Source organism: Schistocerca americana, chromosome 10 (assembly GCF_021461395.2).
Source record: "Schistocerca americana isolate TAMUIC-IGC-003095 chromosome 10, iqSchAmer2.1, whole genome shotgun sequence".
Classification (NCBI taxonomy): Eukaryota; Metazoa; Arthropoda; class Insecta; order Orthoptera; family Acrididae; genus Schistocerca; species Schistocerca americana.
The window spans coordinates 85,716,642-85,722,641 of NC_060128.1; the positions used below are offsets into that span (position 1 = coordinate 85,716,642).

Sequence of the window (6,000 nt, forward strand, 5' to 3'; positions counted from 1 at the left end):
AAAACATTGATATTTCTTTTCGTACTACACGAATATGTAATAAAAAATGGGGGTTCCTATTTTAAAAAAACGCAGTTGATATCCGTTTGACCCATGGGAGCGAATCTAGCGGGCCAACCATAGCGGCATCTGGTTTCCCCCTTCAAGCTAGACGAGTTTCGTTCTTTGTAGTTTTTTTGGTTCACTCTTATTTCGTGAGATATTTGGCCCGGTCACGATCAATGTACCACCCTGTATACACTGAGAAGTGTAAAGGTACGACGGCAGTCCGTGTGTGCCGCTTCTCGTCGTCCGCGACGTCGTTTCGACCGCGGCGTCGGCTCCCATCGTCAGGACGCAGACAGCGGCCGGGGCCCGCAGACTCGCACAAGGCGGCAAGCGGCCCAGCTGACAGACGCCTCCTTAATTGGCAGAGCGCCGCCTTTAAGTGGCCCCACTTGGCGCAACGAAAACATTCTGCCCGCCGCGGAAAGAGCAGCGCCGTTACAAGTCGGCGTCGCCCTCTGCCCGAGCACTGCGCTCCAGCGGCCGCGGTCCGAGCTCTGCTCGATACCTGTCACAGTTTTGCAGGGTGGTCAGAGACAGTCTGAAAAGCTTCTAACGGTGTTGCAGGGTAGGCTGTCCTGAGAAATAATTGTTAAGAAAAAATTCGATACCTTGCGCCGTATCCGTGTTAACTAACATTGACGTTAGTCTATCAGGCAGATTCAATCGCAAATTCGAGTGTCCCTACAGATACAATTAGTGTCATTTGTTCTCACAGCGTAGATAGTCTTTGGCTCTGGTTCGATCCTTACTACCATCCCACGTCAAAAATTGTTTAAATAGCTCTAAGCACTATGGGAGGTCATCAGTTCCCTAGACTTAGAATTATGTAAACCTAACTAACCTCAGGGCAACGGCCTTGCCACAGTGGATACACCATTTCCCGTGAGATCACCGAAGTTAAGCGCTGTCGGACGTGGTCGGCACTTGGATGGGTGACCATCCAGGCCACCATGCGCTGTTGCCATTTTTCGGGGTGCACTCAGCCTCGTGATGCCAATGTAGGAGCTACTCGACCGAATGGTAGCTGCTCCGGTAAAAGAATACCATCATAATGACCAGGAGAACGATGTGCTGACCCCCACGCCCCTCCTATTCGCGTCCTCCACTGAGGATGACACGGCGGTCGGATGGTTCCGGTAGGCCACTCGTGGCCTGAAGACGGAGTGCTAACTAACCTAAGGACATCACACACATCCATGCCCGAGGCAGGACTAGAACCTGCGACCGTAGCAGCAGCGCTGTTCCGGACTGAAGCGCCTAGAACCGCTCGGCCACAAAGGCCAGCAATCCCATGTCCAATTTTTGTATCGCTCTACTGTTCGGTTGTAGGAAGCGAAAATAAGAACACGTTTGGCGACACCGTCTCTGGTATGCCACTAAAATACCTAAATACCTGCAAATAGCACCGGGTTTTGCAGCTATTCGGTCAAGCCTTAGGGAAGGATTACTGCCAACGGAAAGTCTTCCCTTCAGAGGTATGTACGTCGTTTCATGAACAGCTATAGCATGTCTGTTCCCTTGCACAAATGCTGGATCAGAGCAAGCATATCATTGTTGTTTTCCTGAAGTCTCGGCCTGGAGCCTGCAGACACAAGTACTAAAACGTCATATACCTCGAGTATGAAAAAAAGAAAAATTAAAAAAAGATATGCTTGCTTCTCTTTTGGCACACTCTCCATTACAGAGTCCATCAAAAGGCGTACCGGTGTAAATATATCAAATTATAAACTTTTTAAGAGGGTCAATCGAATGAAAACCTTAAATATTTGTCTAAAGCCCGCAGCTCGTGTCGTGCGGTAGCGTTCTCGCTTCGCACGCCCGGGTTCCCGGGTTCGATTCCCGGCGATGTCAGGGATTTTCTCTGCCTCGTGATGGCTGGGTTTTGTATGATGTCCTTAGGTTAGTTAGGTTTAAGTAGTTCTAAGTTCTAGGGAACTGATGACCGTAGATGTCAAGTCCCATAGTGCTCAGAGCCATTTGAAGCACTTTTTTTTGTTTAAATATTATTTATTGTGCAGAAGTGGTACAAAGTTGTATGACTTTTCAACATAATCTCTCCTACGCTCAGTGCAAGTCCTCCAGCGCTTACAAAGTGCATAAATTCCTTTAGAAAAAAATTCTTTTGGTAGTCCGCGCAACCACTCATGCACCGCGTGGCGTACCTCTTCATCAGAACGGAACTTCTTTCCTCCCATTGCTTGTTTGAGTGGTCCAAACATACGGAAATCACTTGGGGCAAGGTCTGGTGAGTATGGTGGATGAGGAAGACACTCAAAATAAGGGTCTGTGATTGTTGCAACTGTTGTACGGGCAGTGTGGGGCCTTGCATTGTCATGTTGCAAAAGGACACCTGCTGGCAGCAATCCACGTCGCTTTGATTTGATTGCAGGCCGCAGATGATTTTTTAGGAGATCTATGTGTGATGCACTGGTGACAGTGGTCCCTCTAGGCATGTAATGCTCCTAAATGACGCCTTTTTCGTCTCGAAAGAGTGTCAGCATAACATTCCCTGCTGATGGTTCTGTTCGAAACTTCTTTGGTTTTGGTGATGAGGAATGGCGCCATTCCTTGCTCGCTCTCTTCGTTTCCTGTTGGTGGAATTGAACCTGGATTTCGTCCCCAGTAACGATTCTTGCAAGGAAGCCATCACCTTCTCGTTCAAAGCGCCTAAGAAGTTCTTCACAAGCATCAACAAGTCGTTCTCTCATTTCAGGAGTGAGCTGCCGTGGCACCCATCTTGCAGACACTTTGTGAAACTGGAGCACACCATGCACAATGTGGTGTGCTGACCCATGCATGACTAATCTGTAAACATTCTGCAGTGTAATTCAGTGTCACTCGGCGGTTTTCCTTCACTATGGCTTCAACTGCTGCAATGTTCCGTGGAGTCACAAATCGTTGTGCCTGACCTGGACGAGGAGCATCTTCCACTGAAGTCACACCACTTGCGAACTTCCTACTCCATTCGTAGACTTGCTGCTGCGACAAACATGCATCACAGTACTGAACCTTCATTCGTCGACGAATTTCAGTAGGTTTCACACCTTCACTATGCAAAAACCGAATATCAGAATGGTGTTCTTCCCTGGTGCAAGTAGCAAGTGGGGCGGCCATCTTTATACTGATACTTCGACGGTATGTGTGCATCTGCACTATGCTGCCACCTACAGGCCATTCTTCACCCTGTTTGTAGCACGCTTACCTACTTACAGAATAACGGCGCAAAATTTGGGTTTGTTATTACAAAATTAAGGTTTTCATTTGACTCACCCTCGTATTTTCAAAACGGGTTAACAAAATACAGAAACATAACATCACACGTTTCCCGTTTGCAGTATGGAAAATGATGTCTGGCGTTCGGCGCCCTCTGCTTCGATGGCATGTGTGAAAGGACTACAAGTGCATTTTGGCATGAATACTTCTTATTTCCTCCAGTAACTCGCGGATGTTTCAGAGTTCATTGACAGACACCAACGATTTAAAATAATCCAAAAGAAAAAAAATCGCAAAGGGTTAAGTCACGTAACGTCGGTGGTCATTGTTGGTCACCATTGCGAGAAATGAGGGGATCTGTAAACAGCTCTCAGAAAAAATCGGTTGTTTCCCGGGAGGCGGGTGAAACGTCAACTTTTTAACGTTCTTCTCACTGAAAGGCGGTCACAAGAAAAATCTCTTATTATCCCACAGCATCGGTTTTCATTAACTGCCACCCACTACGGCAAGAAAGGAAGAATGAATTGATTGTTGGTGTTAATAACGTCCATCCTCCTTTACCGCCTCTGCATGACTGCAGATGACGAGTCACTGAGCACGTTTGTTCTGTGCATGCAGTACACGCGAGGCGCCTAGTTGTTTCCACTGCACTGTGTGGAATACGAAGGTTCTGTTATAGTGCACTAACCTGCTGTTGATGTCCTCAGCGCAGGAAACAGCACGCCGGTAGTAGGTTCTGTAACTTGAGGCTGAAACTGACTTTCAGCGAGGTTCTGTTCTGAAATAATGTATCACTTCTTTGGGATGCCACTCGCGTATTTTGATATAGCCACACGAAAAGACTGATACAGCAAAGTACATGATCAAACAGAGTGTTTACGAAAATGTGTCTGTGCCTCATGGCTACCGGAGTGAATATTTTAATACTGAGTACTGGCAAACACATCCTGCCACAGACAACATGACTGTACATCTCGACTGCCTAATCCAGAGTGACGAACAAGAACTTAAATAAAGATTGAAAACAAATCCTACGACAGACAACATGTCTGTTCTTCTCGACTGCCTAATCCAGCGTGACGTACAAAAAAATGGTTCAAATGGCTCTGAGCACTATGGGACTGAACTCCTGAGGTCATTAGTCCCCTAGAACTTAGAACTAGTTAAACCTAACTAACCTAAGGACATCACAAACATCCATGCCCGAGGCAGGATTCGAACCTGCGACCGTAGCGGTCTTGCGGTTCCAGACTGCAGCGCCTTTAACCGCACGGCCACTTCGGCCGGCCGTGACGTACAGCCCGAAACACTTCGCGCCCCATACCAGAAAATGCGTGACCCGAACGCTTCCGAAGTGCTTCGTCTGCAATTTCGTCAGTCTTTTGTTTTTGATTTAAATTGCTTTTAATAATTCTGAAATGACTGATTGATAGTCATCTGTTGAGAGATATTTATATTAAAAAGTGAAGTCATTCCAATGAGTAGTTTAACTAATAACAATAACTATACTCTAACGTTTTGGCGCCCTTGCTCCGAACACAGGAGCCAATCACAGTGCAGTAGCATTATGCAGGCGGTCTTTCTCACGGGAATGGTACCGAATCTAACATCTGTCACAGGTACCTCACACCACATTTCGTTATCTATATACTTCTTGCATCTCCACTGCTCTGGGAACAGCTTCTTGGAGCCTAATATGATGGCTGACTAAGCCAGAAATATTACACCGCCCAAAAGCCACACCAAAACGTCACTCGCCGTGGATACATTGCCCCCTTTTCAACCATGCAAACATTTTCTGAACACCAGAATACTGTATATGCAACAAAACTGCGTATCCCTCTTTGTATTACAATTTTCCGAAAACCACGTTCCGATATTTGGGGCCTTTCGCGAATTAGGAGGAGCAAAATTAGACAATTAACTCAGTATACGTGTGTGAACATGAACTTTAAGATTTGCTAAAACATGCAATGTTCTATTAGGAAACGACCAAAAGCCGAAATCGGAAATATGTATTTTAAAACGAAATATTGTCTATACCAATTATCATTCGACTCTGAACCCAACCGAAGAGAGATTCATCATTCGTTTCACTGTTTCTCATCCGGTGGGTGGTTATCTTCTAATGTCCCGATGACTGTCGTAGAAAATAATACAGGGATGTCATTCGAGTTCAGCGACCAGCCAAGGAGACAAAACTAAGGCCTAGTTGTTGCCCCCCCCCCCCTCCCCTACCCGGCAACACACCCACCCACACACACACACACACACACACACAAAGGGTTCCTGTGACATGTAGCGACCTCGACATAGACCTTGTTACCCCAGCCTCTCTCCTCCCCCCTTCTCTCTCTCTCCCCCCACTCTCCTTCCTTCCCTCTTTCTCTTTCTCTCTCTCTCTCTCTCTCTCTCTCTCTCTCTCTCTCTTCTCGTGACGCTAGACAGACGCCACAACACCCCCAATCGCACGAGCGCAAAGCGGTGCATGGCAAGTTTCTGCGTGTCGTTTCGGCGAGAGCGGCCTGGTGGTGAAGCGCACTACCACACGTCTTGAGCCCCCCCCCCCCCCCCCGCCCCCTGCTAGTGTCTAATTGGTGCCGCTGCTCACTACAAGCTAGGGGCACTCAGCGTAACCTGCGTTACTGCTTTAATTATGAGCGCTGTCTGTAAAAAGGGGGGACTGTTTATTCTCTTCTCGTGACGTGCATTTATGGCCGTATCTGGAGGTCATTAGGC

General features: G+C 47.2%; 1 pseudogene; it reads left to right on the forward strand.

Annotated features, from left to right (window-relative positions):
* Positions 1–894: 894 nt before the first annotated feature.
* Positions 895–1,012, forward strand: LOC124552898 (annotated as a pseudogene).
* The last annotated feature ends 4,988 nt before the right edge of the window (positions 1,013–6,000 follow it).